The 23,476-nt window shown below is 43.1% G+C and overlaps 1 protein-coding gene across 1 annotated transcript in view; it reads left to right on the top strand.

Annotated features, from left to right (window-relative positions):
• Positions 1-23,476, top strand: part of ATRNL1 (attractin like 1) — a 1,004,401-nt gene that overhangs the window by 1,753 nt on the left and 979,172 nt on the right. The gene's annotated exons all lie outside the window — the stretch shown is intronic.

Below are 23,476 nucleotides of genomic sequence, written 5' to 3'. Positions count from 1 at the left end.
ACCATGTATGGCAGGCCTTAGTTCCGCAAGAGCCGGATGACCTGTATGATGCCAGCACCTGATGTACCCTGTCATTTGGTGGACCACGTGCTTTGGCCCTGGCTGGACTATTATGCCCACTCGTGTGTTTTACCCTGGACCGCCACAATGAAAAATGTCCTGTGAGAATAATCTCTAGATGTATTTTCTATTTTTTTTGGATTTGTATATTGATTTGCTTTATTATTGTTATTATAATTATTATTATTATTTTTCCTAGTTGTGCTCCGTGTCTGCAATAACAGGTTTTGCTTTTATTGTTTATGTTTTTCTGGAATTTTTTTAAAATTATTTTTCTTTTATTTATTTTATGAATAAAAATATTTTTAGATAAAAAGAAAATTAAAAATGACAAAAGCATAAAAAATTGTATTTATATAAATTATATTTTATTTTAAATGTTTTCCTTTGTTTCGTTTCTGAGAGGGTGTTTTTCCCATGTCTGAGGCGTGTAACAATACCTGTGTGTCTGCTCCTGATGATGTCTGTTCTGGATCTTGGAATATCGTGGTGCTCCCGATAAACATGGATGCTATTCTTTGTTAGCATGCCCTGGATCAATGCTGCCCCTTTTTTGGGAATATTTTGGGGTCATGTGTTTTGTTGTGTTTCGGAATATTACTGCACCAGCAGTTTTTTTGGCATGGCACGCTGTTTTTCTGGAACGTTTCTGTCACATGTTTTTATTTATTTTTTTATTGCTTTGAGTAATGCTGTTGGGTGGGTGTCTTTTTTGAATGTTGTGGGTTTTGCCAGTTTTTTGGGATGATTGTTGCTTGTTGGCTGATATATTTTGGTGTTTAGTGGATTGCTCCAACCTGTTGTTAGGTATATTGCTTTGCCTGTGTTCTGGAATAGGATTATGATTTTCGATAATAGCTTTGTTCTCCTCCCACTCATATTTCTTTTTCTTTTTTTTGGTGCAACGTCCATTAATGGTTCCAGAAACTTTTCTCTCGTAATGGTATTTAAATTAGTTGTCAATTTTTTATCCTTTGTTACATCTCTTTGTTACAGCTCAGTGCTGCTGATCTCCTGCAGCCTGTTTGCACAATTTGGGGCAGGGATAGAGTGCTGCCATCCTGCAACAAGAAGTGCTTGAAAAGGGACCAAGCCACTTGCTATGGTGGCACTGGTGTGTGTGCTTTCTCTGAGCCCCACTCCGTTTGTCCATTAGACACACAGCCCCACCCCCACTACCTTCTCACTGGCTGTCTCTGAGCCAGTGAGGAGGCAGAGAGCTTGGGAAACAGCTGCTCTCATGCACATTGCTGGATCCAGATCAGTCTCAGTTAAGTATAAGGGGGCTCTAGGGGGTGGGCTTCATACGGAAGATAAAATCATTCCAACTTTACAACCACCTTAAAGAGGAAGTCCACCCTAATACTAAAATCTGTAAATCTGCAGGCACCCACGATCTAAAACTAACCTGTGTAGCCCTGTAAAGAAGAAATCACTATACATACCTTTTTTTTTTTTTTTTTTTTTTAAACCGGTCCCGTCTTCAGCAGCAGAAGCTCTGCAGAGGAGACAGCCGACAACGGCTGAGAAATGAATGGGGAGTGACGTCACCCATAGAGTTACTATGGACCGCCGCTGACAACTCGGCGTGGGACCGGACAGCATTGACTTAAAGAAAGGTATGTATAGTGATTTCTTCCTTACAGGGCTAGATAGGTTAGTCTTAGATCGTGGATGCCTGTAGATTTACAGATTTTAGTGTTAAGGTGGACTTTAAGCGTACGCTTGTGTTTGCTCACATGGGGATGCACATGTGTTCTATGCATCCCTGTGCAGGCAGTCCCATTCATGTCAACTAAAATTAAGTGGTTGCATGGACAAGGCTGCTGCTCCCAATTTGACAGCCATGTGGGTACCTAAATGCAGACAATGTGCGTTTGGGAATCTGCAAGGCAATTGGCGCATCTCTTGAGCTGCAGCATGTTTTTCTGTTCAGGTGGTTGCGGCTGCGGGAACAGGTGCAGACCAGCAGAGGCAACTACCCGCACAACCTAGCCTTAGGCCTCGTTCACATGGGTGTACTTAAGCATTTACCAGTGCAAAAAACGTGTCATAGGGCAGTCTCATTCATGTAGATTGGGAAGCAGTGGCCGTGTCCGTGCTGCTGCTTCCCAATTGACATGAATAGGCCAGCCTGTACGACACGTTCTTCACACTGGTATATGCTTAAAAGGGTTGTGTTTTTTCACATTAATGCATCCTATGCATTAAGGGTAAAAAACACCTGGCAGTGACCCCCAGCCCCCCCCCATTTTACTTACCTGAACCCTCAAACTTGCCCCACGGGGACGCGCTGTCTGGATAGATTGATGGCAGTGCAGCCATTGGCTCCTGCTGCCGTCAATCAAATCCAATGACGCGGGTGTCGGGAGGCGTGCCGAGTCCGGCATTCAGCGTCTATGGACGAAGAATGCTAGACCGGGGAGCACGCCCACAAGCTTCTCCTAGGGGGTTATCTAATGCAGGGAGGAGCCGTGAGAGCCGCCGTGGGACTTTAGAAGACCTTGTTTGGAGCCACTCTGTGCAAAACAAACTGCACATTGGAGGTAAGTATGACATGTTTGTTATTTTTAAAAAAAGGAACCTTTAGTATCACTTTAAGTACACCCGTATGAACGGGGCCTAATGCCACGTACACACGACCAGACTTTCCGGCAGACTATGTCCGACGGAATCAGTCCGTCGGACAATCCGATCATGTGTGGGCTAATCCGATCGTTTTTCTTTTTAAAAATCCAACAGACCTAGAAATAGAGCATGTTTCAAATCTGTCCGTCAGACTCAATTCTTATTGGGAAAACTGTTTGTCTGTATACTGGTCCGACGGACCAAGTACGACACAAGGGAAGCTATTGGCTATTGAACTTCCTTTTTTAGTCCCGTTGTACGTCATCACGTTCAAAATGAACAGACTTTTGAACTGACTTATTCCGTTCGTGTGACCAAGTCAGTTAGTTCGGAAAGTCAGTCGGGAAGACCGTTGGACCTAGTCTGCCAGAAAGTCCAGTCGTCTGTATGCGGCATTAGGCTAGGTTGGCTGGAGGCACAGCAGCCCATGCAAATGAACGCAGAGTCGTACAAGTGTGAATCTTTTTCTTCTTTTATTTTCGAAAAGTGCCAATGTCACTGTTGGAATATGCTTATCTGTGTATGTGTTTTCACGCTCTCCATATGTGAAGCCTTTTAGAATACCATTAAGGGTCTGTTCACATCAGTGCGTTGCAGTAACACAAATGCAATGAACATGTGTTTCATTAAGAATCCCATTTACTTTGAAGGGGCTGCAGCACACTGATGGTACTGCACTGCATGTTTATCCTAGTGCAACCCAACATACAGATTATTTACACCTGTGCACTGGGGTATGCAATGCATTGGGTTGGGTGCATCACAATGCACAGCGCTGCAGTACAAACATGCTCTGTCCTGAAAAGGCCCTAACTCTGATTTCTGGGGATGCATTGGGCCTGATGTACTAAAGCAGCTGAATTTATGCTTTATAGCCGGCCCGCATGCAGGTATCTGCTCACATAGCTGTTAAGATCACTGAACCTACCTAGCTGATTATCCACTGATGTTCTATGGTGCTATTTGAAAGTCCAGAAAGAGTTGTGCCTATAACCTCTAATTCTGTAAGGTGAATTCTACAGTTCAGTTTGCTGAACCCTGCATGCACCAAACTTGTGAACATGGATGTTGCTGTCAAACTGGCTTTTAAATTGGAATGCAACATCGGGAAGGCATGTGTTCTTGTGCTAAGGGCTGCATTTCACCTGCTTTGCCTGCATTGCAAAAGCTTCTTAAATTAGACATGCTGCGTGCACAGAAATGCAATGCAAAACGGGTCAGACGCAGCCTTAGAACTGCCATCCACACTGCAATTTTGAGGTAGATGGGAACCTTCTGACCTGCATTTGATGGGCATTTTAAATGTACAGTAAACACATGTAGACTATACAGGCCCTGAACCATATAACAGAAAACCCCAAACATGATATCATAAGGAATCGCATAGGTGGAAGTAATCACTGGAATCTCAGGCACTAGTAAGTGGATTCTCTTCTTGGGCACAACCAGCCTGCCCATACATTGATCTAATCTTAACCGGTTCCTGCTAAACTGGCTGAGATTCGGTCCATCTTTTGGCTGGCTCTAGGCTGACTGCTGCGTGAATTTGCACTCATGAAGTACAATAAAAAAAAAAAAAAAATGATTACAATCTTTTTTTTAATGATAGCCATGATGCAATATTATTCTCACATTAGGGAGATTTAATAAACCTGGAGCACTGCGCGTGGTAGACAGTCAGCTTCTGCCTGGGTTCACACCGATGCGATGCGGGACAACGAATTTAATTTGCACAGGATTTGCAGCTCATTCATGTGTGAATTACATATGATTACATACATACGACTCAAATTGCAGCGCATTTGCACCAAACTCATTTCTTTTTGTCCACACCAGAATTGGTCTGCATAGGTGTTCACATACATCCATGCGATCCGATTCTGCAAATCACCCTGCATTTTGCAAACAGATTTTGGGTGTTGTTAACAGACACTGTGCAATCGGTTCGCACGAACGAGTTGCAATTTTGATGCCGTGCAGAATCCGCAGCAAAGTTGCACCGCATCTAGTGTGAACCGAGGCTCAAACTTCAGCTTGTTCAATTCAGCTTTGATAATAAAACCTGAAAGCTGATTGGTTTCTATGCACAGCTGCACCAGATTTTGCACACTATGCAGTTTTCGTAAGTTCCCCCCTGGTATTCATATTTAAAGGATTAGTTCATCTTTACCAAAAACTGCCTGTGTAGATAAGGGTCATCTATGGATAAAAACAACATGTGAAGCTTTGACTGCGATTAGATAATGCCCTTAATTTATGGTATATAGTATATTTATGATTTAGGCCTTTTACATACCTCTCAACGCCTAGTGAAAAAATTCAGAGAAAGAGATGGTTCTCCCCATCCTGCCTTGTTGCTAGGACATTGCTAAGACACTCCCATGTACTCGCGCTCTCTCTCCTGTCTCAGTAGATCTGATGTCAGTGATGCTGTGACAGAGGAGATGGTGGACCATACGTGCAGGAGTCTGAGAACTCGTTCCTCTGATGGTGAGGATGAGCAGTAATGGCAGGGAGTGTCTTAGCAACACCTTAGCAACAAGACAAAGCGGGATGATGCTGTCTCTGGGAGTTATTCAGTTTGGCATCTGGAGGTACTGTACATAAATGGTCTACAGCTATAGCAAGGGCATTATCCCACTTTAGTCAAAGTTGCTCAGTTTGTTTTTATCTACAGGTGCCCATTTCCTTCATAGGCAGTTTTTTTTAAAGGTGAACAAACTCTTTAAAAAGGGTAACGGTGGTAAGATACACCCAAAAACCACAGAGAAAAAGCCCGTTTTTATTTTCTATATGCTTTTACAGTAAAACCTTGGTTTGAGAGTAACTTGGCTTGAGAGCGTTTTGCAAGACGGGCAAAATTTTCAAAATAAATTTTGACGTGATCTACAAGCGATGCCTTAATATACAAGTAGTGTCATGTCACAACTCAGTATAAAAGAGAAGAGAGGCACCTCTAAGTGTAGCAATATGGTTACATTTAATGAAGGTACAACATTTAGCAACTCACAGGCCGCGTACACACGGGCGGACTGTTCGCCCAACTTTGTTCGTCAAACAGTTTGAGCGGACAGTCCGCTCAAAATTAGCATGGACGGACTTGGCCACACACGACGAACGAACAGTCCGCTGAAACTTGCGCGATGACGTGAACGGCACGTACGACGGGACTAGAAATACGACGTCCTATACACTGCAATGCAACCTTCGCCGTGTAAATCCTTTCTGAGCATGCGCGGAACTTAGTTTGACGAACAAGCCTACACACGGGCGGACTGTCCGCTCAAACTAAGTTTCAGCGGACAGTTTTAGGGAATTTCCGAAAAACTTTGTTCGTCAGACTGTCCGCTGAAACTGTCCGCTGAAGCCCACACACGAGCGGACTGTCCGCCGAAACACTGTTCAGCGGACAAAGTTGAGCGAACAGTCCCCGCGTGTGTACGCGGCCACATGGTTAATGATTAAAAGAGGCACATTTAAGTATGCAGGCATCTGGGGTAAAGCTGTCCACATAGACCCGTGATTCTCAACCAGGGTTCTGTGGAGCCCTAGGGTTCCTTCAGAGGTTGCTAGGGGTTCCTTCAGTATTTGGCCATTTGTGCCTCTCGGATAAGTTCCCACCGAAACCACTGATCTTTTTCGCTATCTGTAAGGAGGTGATTCGTCCCAATGACCACAGCTATAAGGACCATTATTCCCACTGACCATCACACTAATGTATCATGAGTTGTAGATTTCTAATTGCTAGCAGGGGTTCCCCGAGACTGGAGAACTATTTCAAGGGTTCCTCTGGATTGAGAAAGGCTGACATAGACTATCCTCCTCACTGCCGGCTCTCACCACTGTCAGTATGAAATCGTGACTGGGAAGACTACCCTGCAGTAGAACGTTCTGAAAGCAAGGCTTTAAGCGCTCGTGGAGCGCAGTGTGGAAGGGACAACTTTGATGGCAGTGCAGGGGGTGGCTTATGCTGCGCTTCAAGCCTCGCTTTCAGATTTCTCTGAACATTTAGCAACCATGCGAGATCCTAAATGTTGTATCTTCCCTAAATGTAACCATATTGCTACACTTAGAGGCGCCTCTCTTCTCTTCTATACTCTGTAGCTCCTGCTGGATTTTGCTTCTAATCCCCTTGTGGAGGCTTCCATTTGTGGATGGACATTTTATGGTTACAAAACCCATTGCTATAATCTTTTTATATGTACTATAAACTGAAGGATTTATGAATAAATGGTTGTGGAATGAATCATTTGAGATTCCGGTTATTTCTTATGGGGAAATTTGCTTTGATATACAAGTGATTTGGATTACAGCCATGTTTCTGGAACGAATTATGCTTGCAATCCAAGGTTTTACTGTACTTAGCTTGTCTGTGCTCGGGCTATGTTGTGTACATTCTATAGCAACCTCCACTTGTTAGGTGCTGCTAACACCGCTGCACTTCAGTACTGTGCGCCACATACATTGGTGCTTTGCGTTACCATTTATTATGAATGGCAACCCAATGCACCTCCAAAACCCACAACTCCTGCAGTGCAGTGCAGCACATTGCATGGTATCCTCTACGCTGTGAAAAATGCAGATGTGGCTTTTTTTTTTAAAGGCCAAGCCAAGACAGCCTTTAGAAGGGGATGGTCATTTCACGTGCTCCAAAACGACCTCTAAGGGGCTCGCCACATTTGACCTTGTTGAAGGATTTGATCGTCTTTGTACTTCTGTATGATGGAACCACCAGAAATATTGATGTCCAGATCTAGAGCCACGTGCATATCCGCATCCAAGGGATTGTCAGGGCCGAGGGTCCCACCCAGCACCGGATGTGGCTGTGGCACGATTCCTGAAAGCAGTGCTAGTTTTGGGGCAGAGGGCACTGCTGTTGGCAATGACGACCTGCCCTGAAACCATCGCTACTTCCAGGAATAATGGACCATGGCCACATCCATCCTGGTAGTTGTCCATTTCCCTTTTATCCTTTGTTGGACGTTGCCTTTTTTTGTTGTCTTGCGTTGTGCTGCTAAGAATACATTAGTTAGCAAAGGGTTAATCATGTGCTCATGGGAGATCACACGCAGTTTAGGCCCAGCGCTGTACAGTTGCCATGGCAAGCAGATGTTGGCTTTCTACCCTGCAGCTGGAATGTTATACATTATATGTCTGTAACAAGTGTTGTTATGTTTACGGTGAAGCCGGATGGTCAGGAAGAGACTCCAATCATAATCAGTGCTACGTGGAGTGACCGGCTTGGTATTAGCGCTCTCATTATGGGAATAACATCATGCAGGTCTGTCTGCCAACGCATGCCATACTTGCTTTACAGCTTTCATCATGGCGTGGGCACCAGAAGATTACCTGTCTTGTGGCGTGTGGACAAGCTTGGATGCCCCCCTTTTTCTTTTTCTCTCTAGAGATTTTCTTTCACTTCTTGTCCTGTAGACACGACAGGAAGTGAGAGGTGATGTCTCAAGTGAGGGGACTTTAGGTTGTCATTGGAACCGTTGTCTCCTAAGAAAGATTTCCCTTCTGTTCGTGTTCTAGTGACAGCTGATTTGAATAAATAAGCTGGCAAGGCAACACAACATCCCCCCCCAAAAAACAAACAAACTGCATGGTAGTGTATTCCGATGTGCTGCAATGCATGTGTATTGGAATTGCGTTACCTTAGTGGATTGGGGTGCCTTTCAGAATGATGGACACCCCAGCACACTAATGCATGTAACGTGTTACCACAGTGCACTGCACACCAAAGGTGTAAATGCTCCGTTCCTCTGTATTGTGTTAGTGCATGTTTTGTTGCACGTTAATGTGTCTTGTGTTAAATCATCCTAATAATTTTGAATGGCTGCCAATGCACAGGAATGGACTGAAAAGTGGACAAGAGGCTTTTTTACCTGACACACTGCACCACAGTGCATGATAGTGCATTACCATGTGTTGTGGTGCACCACAACCCCCCCTGTGTGCTGCAGCTTTGCTTCCGTAGGGTGTATTGGGGTGCCATTCAAAATGGCATGCACCAGTTATGCCACATACACATGAGCAGAATGTCTGTCAGAAAAAGTCAGACGGAAGCTTTTCATTGTGTATTCCGATCGTGTGTGGGCCTCATCAGAGTTTTTTATGAAAATTCTGACGGACCTAGAAATAGAACATGTTTTAAATATTTCCGACGGAACCAATTCCTATCGGGAAAACCGCTCGTCTGTATGCTGTTCTGACGGACCAAAAATGATGGAAGCTCTGAAGCAAGTACGAGACGGAGGCTACTGGCTATTGAACTTCCTTTTTCTAGTCCCGTCGTATGTGCTGTACGTCACCGCGTTCTTGATGATAGGACTTTGGTGTGATCATGTGTACGCAAGACAGTTTCAGCGGAACTCCGTTGGAAAAAACAGAGTTTATTCCAACGGGAAAACCGGTCGTGTGTACGTGGCATTACTGCAATGCACACAGATGCATAGGTGTGTCTCAGCCCTCAGGATTTCCATCCCATTGACAATAGTGACCAGGAATCCCCCCAGTGGGAACACAGAGTGCATTAGAAACCTGATGGACCTTCCCCTTCTAAAACTAAAGAAAACATTTGACTCTGGATATATTCTAAAGCAGTATTAAACCCATAACTAAAAATGTAATATCTGGCCAGTAACACACCTCCTCCTCTATTAGAGTGCCCACTCTGGATGAAGGAGCACAGAGGGCACCTTTTGGACAGCAGCAATGTCAGACTGAGAGGAGGGGGGTGTTAGATGCACAAGCAAATTTAGGTGCACTAATGCTGCGTACACACGACCGGATTTTCTGGCAGACTAGGTCCAACGGTCTTCCAGATGGACTTTTCAACGGCGTTCTGACAGACTTCTGAACAAACAGACTTGGCCACACACGAACAGACTAAGTCCATTGGAAAGTCCATTCGCTTTGAATGTGATGACGTACAACGGGACTAGAAAAGGAAGTTCAATAACCAGTAGCCAATAGCTTTCCTTGCGTCGTATTTGGTCCGTCGGACCAGCATACAGATGAACGGTTTTCCCGATAGGAATTGAATCCATCGGACAGATTTGAAACATGTTCTATTTCGAGGTCCGTCGGATTTTTATAACAAAAAACGATCGGATTAGCCCACACATGATTGGATTGTCCGACGGACTGATCCCGTCGGACCTAGTCTGCTGGAAATTCCGGTCATGTGTATACGGCATTAGAATTTGAAGCTGAATTCCAGCTTAGGCCCCATCACATGGAGTGATTACCTGGGTGCCCCATGCGATGCTGTCTTTTACCAATACGGAAATGCACAGGTGTTGCGTGCATCCCCATGCCGGCATCCTAGTGTTGTCTATTGGGACACGCGACTTCGCAGACACAGCTGCTGTGTCCCAATATGACGTGTGTCCCCGAACACACACACACACACACAGGGTGAGTCCTAATAAAAAGCAATAGGACACTGGTATGGGGATGCATGCAACACCTGTGCATCCATGTGCTGGTAAAAGACAGCCCTGCATGGGGCATGCAGTTAATCACCCTGTGTGAATAGGACCTCACACATTACAGTATAATCAGTTCCAGCAAACATTTTTTTCTCCTTTTGGGATAAAGGTTTTACCTATATAAATAGAAGCTGATCATTGTAAGCACCCCTATCAGTGGTAAATGGTTTGTCTCAGCCTTGTAACTGTCATACCTGCATGACAGCTTGTTGTGTTGAAAAACAACAGACTTAAAGAGAAGTAAACCCTCTGGAAAAAATAAACACCCTGCAAGAAAAAGGCATAATGAGCTAGTATGCATAGCATACTAGCTCATTATAAATTACTTACCTGAGATCGAAGCCCCCGCAGAGGTCCTCGTTCCTGTCCTCTGTCGCCCCATATCTACCGGAGTGACTTCCGGGTATTACGACCCCAGTGCTGTGACTGTCCGGAGCCGCATGCGCATGGGAGTTGCCACTAATGGCACGATCGCCGCTAGAAACAGCATACTCGGTGTGCCTGCACGCCGCTGACATCAGTGCCTGTCTTTTGCAAATATCTCCTAAACTGTGTAGGTTTAGGAGCTATTTCTTGCATCTACAGGTAAGCCTTAATCTAGGGAGCGCACTGTGCATGCTCCAGCCACGCTGCATGTTATGAATGGCCAGGCAGTCTTTTGGGATCTGTGACATGTCCCAGAAGATTGCAGGGAGGGGGGAGAGGAGAACTGCCTTCCAGCTCCACAACACCAGGGGAGGAAGTGGGAGCTGGGTGGCTGTCAAAACTGGGTAACCACTCCCCCCCCCCCCAAAAAAAAAAAATTACATGCCAAATGTGGCATGTCAAGGGGTCTCCAGTACTTAAAGCGGAGTTCCACCCACTTTTTTAACTTAATGTTAATTATTATAGAAATGGCAATATTTTCTTCATTGATTTTTTTTTTCCAGTCAGTTTACCATGCTTGTAAGTTGTTCAATTTTACTTCCTCCTTCTCCCACCTGTGGTTAATCCCGTCATTTCCTGTGGCGCACTGTCTCCTGGGAGCTTGGTGTCATAATTCCCAGGAGTCAGTGTGGATCGTCGCCGCTCAACATCGCGAGACACCTTCATTGGCCATGCCCACCCCATTGTGATGGCAACGTGAGAAGTTTACGGTACTGCGAGCCTTTCATACTGTGCGTGTGCGTGAACGGGCGATGCGTGCTGGTCACTCTGCTGCACCGTATCCTGGAAGATAATGCTTCTGGGCTTTACATGTCCACAAGCAATATGGGAATGGCCAAGACAGCGAAATATAAGGTATATCTTTATATAAAATCTTCAATCTAGTGACAAAATTAACTATAATCGTGAGTGGCATTATTATATATGTTATGATCCTGAGTTAGGCATAATGCCGTATACATTGGACATTCCGGCAACAAAATCCATGGGATTTTTTCCGACAGATGTTGACTCAAGCTTGTCTTGCATACACATGGTCACACAATGTTGTCGGATATTCCGAACATCAAGAACGCGTTGACGTACGACGAGCCGAGAAAATTGAAGTTCAATAACCAGTGCGGCTATTCTGCTCGATTCCGAGCATGCGTAGAACTTTGTGCTTCGGACACACGATCGGAATTTCCAACAACGGATTTTGTTGTCGGAAATTTGAGACAAATTACTGCTGGAAAATGTTCGATGGAGCCTACACACGGTCAGAATTTCCGACAAAGAGCTCCCATCGAACATTTTCTGTCGGAAAATCCAACCGTGGCATTACAAAAAAAAAAATCAAAAATGTCGTTGAAACTCTGCTTTAAAGCTTAAGTTAAATTTTTAAGTGGATCTCCGCTTTAAATCAAATCCACCCTGATTAGAGCTGTCCTAATTAGCACTACTGAAGTACCGACTTTACAAAAGGTTCCTGTACTACTTCAAGGTGACTTCTGTCAGACTTGTGTCTGTAGACTAGGCTGCATTCACACCTGAGCGTAGCGTGTTTGAACGTTTTTACCGGCGTTTTGTCACGCGACAACGAGCGTTTTGTCACACTACAACGCGCGACAACGAGCGTTTTTTAACTTCGGCGTTTTTTTTCAGCCAATAGGAAAAATATTTTTCATCTGCTTATTTTTTCTTGAGCAGATACAGCGTCAAAACGCCCGTAGAAACGCTCGTTGTCGCGCTAAACCCTCGAATCGAGCGTTTCCATTAGTTTCTATGGGAATGAAAACGCCCAAATCAGCCCAATTCGCGCGACAAAAAAGGGTCCGGAACTTGTTTGAGCTTCAGGCGTAGGGCTTCAGGCGACATGGAGTGGAGATGTGAACCATCTCCATTGAGAATAATGGATTTTTTCCCCTCCAGCGTTTTGTAGCTTCAGGCGTAGGGCTACAAAACGTTCAGGTGTGAACGGGCTGTCATGGAAGTCGCCTCCAAGTCAGATCCTCATCTATGTTGATGTGATTTGGATCTGACATTACAGGAAGATTACCCAGGCATTCCCTAAAAGACTCTTCTAAGTTGTATCGCAATACTCAAGTTGCTAGCAAATCGCAAGGAAGTCGTCTGGCAAAGTGGCACTGTAAGGTCGAGGCAGTGTGAACTGAGCCTTACTAGCCAAATCACCAGGTGAAAATAAAGGAAGGAAAACACAAAAAAAAGAAAGAGAGAGAAAGAAATAGAATGCAGCCATCACATCATGTTGATGCTGTTGTTCCGGCATGTATAAAATCAGCCACCACAATTCCAATTCCAAAAAAGTAAACGGTGGGAATTTTAGACGATTATAGACCCAAAGCACTAACCTCAGTACTAATGAAGTGCTTTGAGAGGTTGATCTTGAAATATATCAAAACTAGATTATTGGGTAGTTTAGATCCTTATCAGTTTCCGTTTAGGGCAAATAGAAGCACAGAAGATGCGATAGCTTTAGCGCTGCCTGGGGCACTTAGGCCTCATGTACACTGCTGCTGGTAAACGGATGTTTAGGGACAGTTGGGCATTTTTTTCAACTGCCCCTGAACTCTTCTCTATGTTATCTTATCAGTACATGTACACAGGGTCTTTATAGTCATTTCTAGGCAGTTGCGTTTAGAGGCTTTTTTTGGAACCCCAAAAAAATGTGTGCAGAAGCTGAGTTCAGAGGCATTTCAAACGCCAAATGCGGCTAAACGTGGCTACCTGCGTTTAGGCGTGTTTTCGTCTAGTAGCGTTTTTAAAGGGTAACATTTTATTCATCACTTTTGAGCCTGGAAAATGCTAAAAACACACCAATAACTCAATTATCACTGTATGCAAGCGTGATATACCCCTCATCAGCCAATAATGCTGTACAATACACAACTTGCATTACTTGACGCTGAAGTTGAATAGGAATTTCACTCACCAGTCAACCATTGAGAAGTTGCAAACTAGACAGGGTCTAACCTTTTCCAAGAGCATGTCAAAGGTGACAATTGACATGCGTGTAAAATTAAAAAAAATCTCTGGGTAATTACGTAGCTGAACATACGTATTAGAAATCAAAAGGCTTGGTGTGGGGGTATTGGGGCAACCGTTCACGCTAACCTCCTATAACCAACCCAAACCAATAAATAGTGTTTGGACTATACCGGTACTTTTTATAGAAAAGAAAAAACAAAGAAGGAAAGGGGTAATATTTACAATTTACCAATGTTTAATAAATACAAAAAAAGAAATAAAAAAGAAGAACAATACATACGGCATCAATAATAAAATCATAATACACCCCAGAGTGCTTGGCATTTACAAATACACAAAAAAGAGTTTAGTTCTGGTGGCGTATAAAGGTCTCCTCTACTAGTTTGGCAGACCAACCACTTCTTCAGGAGGATAGCTAAAAAGATTGTAACAAACAATATACAAGTCATTAGCAAACAACCATTTAATGTATAGAAAAAATGGAAACATTGTTTAAGCAAAAATGCATAATCACATAAAGGGAATACAGGAATCAACTCACCCAAAATTCAAAGAGAGGCAAGATTAAAGAAATAACAGGTAGATGGAACCCTATATTCCCCCTACGGTGGACATGGGGGATTGGTAAACATAGCTCTGGTAAAAAGGATAAAATTGAATAGTTACTCAATTGAAGGAAAAATAAAAATAAAAAAATTTTACTTTCAATTATCACCCTTGCCAGTAAGCAAGGGCTTAGCAATTCTCATATATATATATATATATATATATATATATATATATAAATATAAATCCGATGGCAATGTATATCACTCAAACGGATTCAGTAGCTTAAAGGTGTAGGTAAATCAATCAGTGTAGCAATAAGGGGCAAAGCACCATTGCATCTAGGGATAAATAAAGAAAAAATAGCCAGTTCATAAGGTGATAGTAATAAAATGGTGTGTCTGAAAAGGAATCTCTCAAGTAATATATTACCTGGTAGGATTCAAGTATGCTTTGCAGCTACAAGAGCCATTCGTTCGCCTGCCCAGGTGCAGCGGTCGAATGACCGCTGTTATATGTGCTCCCCGACATGCGTCACGTCAGGCATGCCCGCCGGCGTATTAGAAACGTATCCTGTGGACATGCATTGAGCCATCAATGGATGTGTCCAGTAGCGAGTCCTCTCGCGCAATTTTCAACGTCTTCGGAGCCTTAGTAAAAGCAACATCAGGAGCTCATCATGGGATCCATATTAACAAACCCATCAAAAAATAACCGCTAGCTACAAGCACACTGCTTTCTCAGCTGCTACTCACACTGTTCTCTCACAGAATGGCGGAAATAGTTAATCAATACTTGTTTTCAATGCTTTCTAATCATTTGGAAGGGTCTCCTGAGGTTATCTTTAGTAAACGCTCCTGAACGCAAACGCGGCTAAATGTGGCTTGTGAACACTGCGAAACACACGTTTTTAAACGTGGATTACTAGCTGTGTACATGAAGCCTTATGCCGGGTATACACACGATAGGACATTGATCAGACATCCTGACAACAAAATCCATGGATTTTTTTCTGACGGATGTTGGCTCAAACTTGTCTTGCATACACACGGTCACACAAAGTTGGTTGGAAATTGTGAACGTCAAAAACGCAGTGACGTACAACATGTACAATGAGCTGAGAAAAATGAAGTTCAATAGCCAGTGCGGCTCTTCTGCTTGATTCCGAGCATGCGTGGAACTTTGTGCGGTGGAATTGTGTACACACGATCGTAATTTCTGACAACGGATTTTGTTGTCTGAAAATTTGAGATACAGATCTCAAATTTTGTGTGACGGAAATTCCGATGGAAAATGTCCGATGGAGCCTACACACGGTCAGAATTTCCAACAAAAAGCTCCCATCGAACCTTTTTAGTTGGAAAATCCGACTGTGTGTACGGGCATTAGTCATCTGGAGCATTCGGGAAACAACATGAGGATGTTGTTTATAGATTACAGCTCTGCCTTTCCAGATCGGTTGGTTGAAAAAAAAAGCAAAAATTGAATTTGCCGCCCTTTATTTGTTTTTGGATAAGGGATTTTTTGGTCCATCGCTCACAGTTGGTCAAATTGGATAAGTTTGTTTCTTCCAAGTGAGAAATAAGTACTGGAGCACCGCAGGGTTGTGTGTTAAGTTCCTTTCTCTATACGCTGTACACATATGACTGCACCCCATATTATGAGACCAATAGTATAGTTATATTTGCCGATGACACTACCATAATCGGTTGTAACACTGGAGACAATGAGGAGCAATACAGGAGAGAGGTTGCTAGGATAATGGAATGGTATGCAGCGAATAACCTGATCCTAAACACAGGGAAAACAAAGGAACTGATTGTAGATTTCAGATGGAGCAGGCTTTTTATTAAAGGGTCTATTAAAGGTATAAAGCGGGTCTCTACATTTAAGTTTTTGGGAACATGCATTCCTGAAAACTTATCGTGGACAATCAACGTTAAAGCCATTATAAAAGTGGGAGTAAACCCCCTGACTTTTTTTTTTTTACACCTGTAAAGTAAAAGGCATAATGAGCTAGTATGCAACACATAGCAGCTCTTTATGAAATACTTACCTTAGAACGAGGCGCCGGCATCTCACTCGGTCCACGCCGAGGGAGCAGACATGTTCCCTCAGTGTGTTTTCCGGGTATCACAGCTCTGGTGCTGTGAGTGGCCGGAGCCGCGATGCCGTCACTCCCGCACATGCGCACAGGGGTTTTCTTCCCGGCAGGGTCTGGCGTCTGCTGGACTTTCAGCCGAGAATCCCCTATGCGCATGTGCTGCTGAAGTTAGGCAGCTCATTGCGAGGGGAATAGCTCCTAAACTGTACAGGTTTAGGAGATATTCTTTTCTACCTACCTACCTTATTATAGGCTTACCTGTAGGTAAAATTTACAAAAAGGACTATACAACCGCTTTAAGAAATCGCAACAGCGTTTATATTTTTTGTGACTCCTTAGAATGAATGGCTTGGGGCATAGGGTATTAGAGACCTTCTATCGCTCTGCCTTGAGAGTACATTAATGTTTTTTAGTCTAATTTGGTATCTTAGTTGTACGCAGACAGATAAAAATGCTCTAAAGAAAGTGGTTCGAATAGCGCAGAAAATTTAGGGTGTGAACTTGTTTCTCTAGAAGAAATATATGGGACTCTTTGCCTTTGTAGAGCAGGAAAAATAGTGAGAAACCAGACTCATCCTGGTTGTCATTTCTTTGAATTATTGCCATCCGGGAGATGTTTTAGGGTGATTAAAACTGGTATAAATAGATTTAACCACCAATTGTCAGCTTTCAGCCCTGTCACTCTTTGAATGACAATTGCGCGGCCATGCTACATTTTACCTAAATTAAGTTTTTAGAATTTCTTTCAAACAGGTAGAGCTTTCTTTTGGTGGTATTTAATTACTGCTGGGTTTTTATTTTTTGCTAAATAAAACAAAAAGGGACCAAAATTTGTAAAAACAAAACAAAACAGTTTCATAGTTTGTTATAAAATTTTGGAAAACAGGTAATTATTCTCCTTCACTGATGTGCGCTTATGGGCACTGATATGCAGCACTTATGGACACTGATAGGCACGGATAAGGCTGCACTAATGGGCACTGATTGGCACTAATTAGGCGGCGCTGAGAGGTGGCACTGATTGGCACTGATGGGTGGCCTTGAAGGGCACTGATAGGTGGAACTGAAGGTCACTGATAGGTGGCAATGAAGGTCACTTATAGGTGGCACTGATAAGTGGCCCTGATAGTGGGCACTAATGATCACTGATGGGTGGCACTGATGGGAACTGGTAGGTGACACTGATAGGCAGCACTGATCTGTGGCACTGATTATGAGACACTGATGGGCATTGATTGGCAGCACTGGTGGCCATTTATGGGTGGCACTGTGGGCTCTGGTAAGTGCCACTGGTGGGTACTGATAGGAAGCACTGGTAGGTGGCACAGTGGGCACTGGCAGGTGACACTGGTGGGCACAGCCGTAGCTTTCTGAGTGAAGGACCGATGTCCCTCTGACAGAAGCAGGTGATCAGCTTTTTTTTTTCCCTCACGCTGATAGCGTGAGGAAAAAAAAAAACAGATTACCGAGCTTCTGTTTACATCACGTGATCAGCTGTCATTGGCTGACAGCTGATCATGTGGTAAGGGGTCAGGATCGACCCCCTTACTCCGATCTGTGATCAGCCGAGTCTCATAGACTCGGCTGATCACAGAGCGTGCCATGCGTGACCCGCTGGGTCGCGCAGACAGCACTTACTCGGAAGGACGTCCATGGACGCCCTTCCGGCAATTAAGGCCCGCGTTGCAGCCGTCTTTCGGCTATATCAGGAACGGCAAGTAGTTAAAGAGAGCTTCTTTCCCAGGGCTGTTAAGGCTATCAATGCAGGGATGAAATTAAAGAGGTCACATAGTCTTATTTTATTGTCTTGTTTAGTTTTTAATATGAGGACACTTTTTATACTTTTATAATACGGGGACACTTTATATATATATATATATATATATATATATATATATATATATATATATATATATATATATATATATATATATATATATATATATATATATATTATTTTGGTATAATGAAATCCTGTGTGATTGCATGGTTGATAATTGTGATGTATGAATAATGTGTGGAGTAGAAATGTAATTTCATTGTGAATTTGTTTTCTAAAATGACAATAAATCTCATCTCTTATCTTATCACATCTAAGATTTGTTAAGCTGCAATATAATAAATGTTTGTTTTTGGTTTAATACCGCTTTCAGCTGATTGATGACTGAGAGGACGCAATTCTATTTCTTAGTTATACGGCATTGATAAATAAGATGTGGAGTGCTTTGCTCTGAGTGAGCTATGCTACTCAATCACAGGGTGTTGTAATATGAAGGGTTGGTGTGGGCACATAGTTTGTGAGGGTGTCGTGCGGGATGTATTCATTTGTAGCTCCCACTTTGTGGAAGTGATAACTGGCTTGGGAATCGTCTCCTGTTTGTCATCACAGCAAAGTTGTGTTCGGTCTTTGCTGGCAGTATATGGAGTCGGAATGTCAGGCGGGCGCTGTGCGGGGGATAAGAGTGTTAATCTGCGGCACTTGATGATGTGCTCTAAGAAGGCGTGATTATATTACACTCTTCAGTTTTACTACAGTAGAATAGTGGAGTGAGCATAGCCTGGTAATGGATATTTGCAGTGTGCGCAGTCAGCACTACAACCCTCTCGTTTACAGTATCGTTTGCAGAATTCATTCTTAAAGTGGACCTGTCAGAAACGTTACAAGTCTGCATAAATACACTCTTGTTATTTCCCAATATATGGCAACAGTATAATTTTTTTCTGGAAAATTCCTCCTTTTATCATAAAAAATCCATCCCTCAGCTCTAGTCAATGCTTAGGCTAAGATGATGTCATCAGTTGCAGGCAGGAGGAAGCATTTCCTCAGTCTCTTCTCCCCCAGTGATCAGACTGTACAAAGTAAGTTTGTAGCAAGTCATAAGGTGAGAGGCTGCAGCAGGAGCTGATCTGTGTCAGACATTGTTGAACAGACATTAAAGTGGTTGTACATTTTAACTTTTACTTATAGGTAAGCCTAGAATAAGGCTTACCTATAGGTAGTGGAAATATCTCCTAAGCGTTTTGCCAGTATTGCATTGCAATTTGGAATCTTTGGCAGAATCGCAGCGATTCTGCTCACAATCCCAAATGGCCTTGCAGTCCCTGGAAGTAGATGGTGACCCTGGATGATGGCTGAACAAAGGTGGAGTCGTCCTTCTGGAGATAAAAACAGATGTAGGCATTATCAGGGTGAGTACTGTGATCTCTGTGAGAGATCATGAATACCTGGAGGTGTTACACTGATGAGCAAGCTGCATGTAAAATATATCTCATGACTGTCAGTCCACTTTGTGGTACTCAAAACGCTAATACTTGTATGCTTTCTGTGTGTTGCATCAGATGTGAGGCACTTGGGGAACAGTTCTGTGTGATAATGAAGGTCTGTATCCACTTCCCGCCTGCCATATAACAGAATGACGTGCACAAAGTGGTTAAGTTATCCTGACTGGACTTCATATGGCATTCAGCAGGATAAGCTGCAATCGCACACGTGTGGGGATGCACAGTGTGGCGATCATTGGTGTGGTGTGACATTCTGACATGCTGCATCACAAGCTCAGTAAAGAGCCTCTGATGTTGGCTCTTTCCCATGTGATCAGCTGTGTTCAATCGTGTACGGCTTTTCCTCCACTCACACTGACAGACGCGAGTAGAGGAGAGCCGATCGGCTGCTCTCCTGATGGGGGGTGATTATCAGAGCAGCCACCCCTGAGGATGCCCACCCAGGACCACCAGGGATGCCCATCATGGATGCCCACCCAGGGATGCCATCCTGGACCACCAGGTATGACAATTAGAGGTGCCCATTAGAGGTGCCACTCAGTGCCCAGCAGTAATACCTGCCAGTGCCTCCTCATCGGTGCTGGCTATCAGAGCCATCAGTGCCCATTAGTGCTTCATATTAGTGCCTCATCACCAGTGCCGCCTTATAAATGCCCGTCAGTGCAACCTCATCAGCGCACATCAGTGAAGGTGAAAACTGACTTATTTGCTAAATTTTATAACAGAAACAAAGAAAAACTTTTTTTTTTCTTCAAAATTTTTCAAAAAGTCTTTTTTAATTTGTTTAGTTAAAAAAAAAACCCCAGTGGTGATCAATATTTATTGAACTTTTATTTTTACACATTTCACTTATATACATGTTACCTTTGTATACTTGGTCTTTGCATGGCTTCACTTAGATGTTACTATATGTGTAAACCTGTTAGCGCTACAATATTTACCATTTCTGCTTTATATGTTTGTCACATTTTTATGTAGCTGCTTTTTTCTTCTTATTTGAGGTTAGCGCAGTTACGCCCATATCTACACCACCCAAAGAAAGCTTTATTTGTGGGAACAAAATGATAAAAATATTGTTTGGGTACAGTGTTACACCGCGCAATTGTCATTCAAAGTGTGAAAGCTGATTATTGGTCTGGGCAGGAAGGGGGGAAAGTGCCCGGCATTGAAGGGGATATTATTGCAGCAGTTATTTATAGAAAAAGCCAAAAGTCCAATTTCCGCCCAACGTATGTGGCAAATGTGGTGCTTATAGATTCAATTTCCTCATAAAATGGAAAAGAGTGTAAAAGTGAATCATTAATGGTGTACACAGAGTGATTGTTCTGTGCTGCTATTACAATTCCAATGGAAATCGTTAATGATTGTAAGATACTCCAGACTATTAGATTTATGACAGACATCAATTTTCTGCCTGCTACAGGCAGTTAATGATTTCTTAGAACAATTAGAATTCCCTCCGGTGTCTAAAGAGTGTTGTATAGGACACACACATTGTTGTTTATTCACAATTATTCTATTATTAGATCACTCTTACATATCGGTCTCTGTACCAGAGGAGCTTACATTCCATTGTCCACACCACATCGACCTACTATTATTATTAATAATAATAATAATAATAATGTTATAAATGTATTTCACTCTGACAAATTCTGTGATGCTGTACAGCAAATACTGAGCCATTTACACCATTTTCTGCACCAGAGAAGCTTACACTCTATTGCCCATTGTTGGAAGGATTGGAAACTCTCTTACAGGGAAAGGATTGACCTGATTAAAACTTACCTGATTGATCCCAGTATTTCTGTATTTCTGTGTTTTTCCAGTGTCTCTCTATGCAAAGGTTTACAGCTGTTTCTTCCAACTGTTATGGGGAAACAAACTGAACTTCATTAAGAGGTCTGTAACCTACCTTTCCAGGCGGATGGGTGGCCAAGGTATGGTCAACCCAGTGGTATTCTTTTCTGTGATGTTTTTGGAACATAATTTTGGTAATATGCTGGCAGAGAAACCACCTGGGTGGTAGAGCTACACAATTAATCGTTAAAAAATTGTGATCTCGATTCAACCCCTCTGATGATGCTCCCATCATCTGCTCACTCAGCTGTCAGAAGAAAACATTGGGCAGTCTGCCAAGTTTTTAACATGAAACATTGTAACTAACTCTTCCTTCTTAGATCAAAGGGATACACTTCTATGGGAAAAAAAAAATCCAAGCAGTCTGCCAAGTTTTTAACCACTTCAATACCAGGCACTTCGACACCATCACCTTCACATCCTTCCTGCCCAAGCCAATTTTCAGCTTTCAGCGCTGTCACAATTTGAATGACAATTGCGTGGTCATACAACACTGTACCCAAACTATTTTTTTGTCATTTTTTTTTTCCCCCACAAATAGAGCTTTCTTTTGATCACCTCTGAGGTTTGTATTTTTTTTTGTTTCTGTTAATTTTTTTGTAAATAAGTATGTTTTCTTCAATGACTGGCACTGATATGGCTGCAATGACGGGCACAATGAGGTGGCACTGATGATGGGCACTGATAGGTGGCACTGATGGGCACTGATAGGTGGCACTGGTATGCGGCACTTATGGCCACTCATAGGTGGCACTGTTGGCCACTCTTAGGTGGCACTGGGTACTTATGGGTGGCACTGATAGGTGGCACAAATGGGCACATATATGTGGGCATGGATGGGCACTGATAGGTGACACTGATGGGTGGCACTAATGACACTGGTGGCACTGATGACACTGATGGGTGGCATTGCTGGGTATCACATGTTATATAATGGTGCCAGTCAGTGCCTATTTGTAGGCACTGATTGGCACAGATTTCGCATAATTTGCACATGTGGATGGCCATGGGGTACATACCTGGCCATTCACATGTTGCCCCCTTCCCTGGTGGTCCTGGCGGCTTCTCTGGTGGTCTAGTGTGGGCATCTGAGGGGGGGCTGCACTGATAAATAATCAGCACAGACCCCCCCCCCCTGTCAGTAGAGCCGCCGATCGGCTCTCCTCTGTCAGACGTGAGTGAGGAAAAGCCGATCAGCGGCTTTTCCTGTTGACATCATGATCAGCCGTGATTGGACACGGCTGATCACGTGTTAAAGAGTCTCCGTCGGAGGCTCTTTACCGAGAACGGTGTAGCGGTGTGTCAGAATGACACACACCGCACCACCGACCGCCATGATGCGTGCCCCCATGAGCGTGAGGTGGCTGTTATCCTGAAGGACGTTATATGAAGTCAAGTCAGGATAACTGAACCACTGCCTGGCCTTCATTTTGCTATAGGCCAGGCAGGAAGCGGTTAAACAAGGAGTAAATTCAGGAAGTTTAACCACTTAAAGTCTAAATCTTTTCTGACACTTGTTTCTTAAGTTAAAATCAATATTTTTTGCTAGAAAATTACTTGGAACCCCCAAACAGTATATATATATGTCAGCAGAGACTCTAGGGAATAAAATGTCAATTGCTGCAATATTTGATGTCACGCTGTATTTGCCCAGCATTTTTTTTGGGAGCAAAAACACTTCAATTAATAATAATAATAATAATAATAATAATAATAAAAAAAAAAACAGTAAAGTTAGCCCAATTTTTATTTGTTTTAATGTGAAAGATGATGTTACGCCGAGAGAATCGTGATCTATCTTCTAAGCAAAAAAAGTCATGATTCTAATTTTAGCCAGAATCGTGCAGCTCTACTGGGTGGGTTTGTATTTTTCAGTCCTGATTTAAAGTGGAGGGCCACCCTGAAAACAAAATTTTTTTAAAAATTACAAAAAAATCTAAAAAAAAAAAAAATGAAAACATTTTTTTTTTTTTACTTACCAGAAATGCCTGTTGCTAGGCACATAATCCTAATCTTCCTCTTCCTCCTCCGCGGAGATCTTCTGTCTTCTCTCTTCGTCGCGGCATCTTCTGGGTAATGGGTCGCG

The sequence above is a fragment of the Lithobates pipiens genome, unplaced genomic scaffold (assembly GCF_037356315.1).
Source record: "Lithobates pipiens isolate NorthernLeopardFrog02 unplaced genomic scaffold, aLitPip1_a1.2 Scaffold_25, whole genome shotgun sequence".
NCBI classification, from domain to species: domain Eukaryota; kingdom Metazoa; phylum Chordata; class Amphibia; order Anura; family Ranidae; genus Lithobates; species Lithobates pipiens.
Note: the sequence above shows the minus strand (reverse complement) of the source record. Positions and strands in the feature narration are given on the sequence as shown.